This window comes from Mustela lutreola, chromosome 9 (genome assembly GCF_030435805.1).
Source record: "Mustela lutreola isolate mMusLut2 chromosome 9, mMusLut2.pri, whole genome shotgun sequence".
Taxonomy (NCBI): Eukaryota; Metazoa; Chordata; class Mammalia; order Carnivora; family Mustelidae; genus Mustela; species Mustela lutreola.
Genome location: NC_081298.1, coordinates 85,183,013 through 85,184,321, shown reverse-complemented (window position 1 = coordinate 85,184,321; position 1,309 = coordinate 85,183,013).

The window sequence follows — 1,309 nt, the reverse complement described above, 5'->3', positions numbered from 1 at the left end:
TGAATATGGTTTTTAATTATATTTCAGAATGAGTACACATGGGATTAAAATTATCTCCCTTTTAATTTATTGAAAGCCTGTGAAACACAATCCACAAATTGTAATATTTAAAATGTGACTTTGCTCCTCATTCTGTCCCTTCTCAGTTTCATGAGAACAGTGTGGGATTTGGTTTCAGGATCAATGTTCAGTTTTCTTTTCTTTAAAAATGGGAGTAGTACCTATTTGGGTGACTGTAGGAAGAATTGAATGATACCATGTATGGGAAAAAACTCTTTGGAAACTAGGCTATTCGAATAATTGGTGTCAGAGGACAGAATATTCCTGAAGAAATGTTAACTAACCATACTTCTATTTCAATGAGATACAAAGTGATTTAAATATTGTATTAAAAATAATAATTGGGTGCACTTGGATGACTCAGTTGGCTCAGGTCATGATCTCAGGGTCGTGGAATGGAGCCCCGAGTTGGACTCAGTGCTCAACATGAAGTCTGCTTGAGATTCTCTCTCTTCCTCTCCCTCTGCCCCTCCTCATTCCCTACCCCTTACTCCCGCATACTCTCTCCCTGTCTGTCTCTCAAAAAAACAGATAGATATCTTTGGAAGGAAAAAAAAAAAAAAAGAATGTTTGAACCACTTTTTAAAAAAAAAAGATTTTATTTATTTTTGACAGAGATCATAAGTAGGCAGAGAGGCAGGCAGGGATGGGAGGGAGCGGGCTCCCCGCTGAGCAGAGAGCCCAATGTGGGGCTCGATTCCAGGACCATGAGATCATGACCTGAGCCAAAGGCAGAGGCTTAACCCACTGAGTCACCCAGGTACCCCTTGAACCACTCTTTTAAAAAAGATTTTATGTATTAGAGAGAAAGAGAGCATGACCAGGGGGACAGGCAGAGGAAGAGAGAGAAGCAGACTTCCTGTTGAGTTCAGAGCCCCAAACGGTCCCAGTCCCAGGACCCCAAGATCATGACCTGAGCCGAAGTCGGATGCTTAACGAACTGAGCCACCCAGGCACCCCCAGGCCACTTTTTAAAAAAACCATGATCTGGTAAGGGGCGTCAGGGTGGCTCAGTCAGTTAAGTGGCTGCCTTCGGCTAAGGTCATGATCTTGGGGTCCTGGGATCAAACCCCGCATTGGGTTCCCTGCTCAGCAGGAAGCCTGCCTCTCCCTTTCCCACTCTTCCACTTATGTTCCCTCTCTCACTGTCTCTCTCTCTGTCAAATAAATAAAATCTCTTTAAAAAAAATTTTTTTTTTAAAGACAGTGATCTGGTAAACTCAAAGCCAAACTTACAAGACACTGGCAG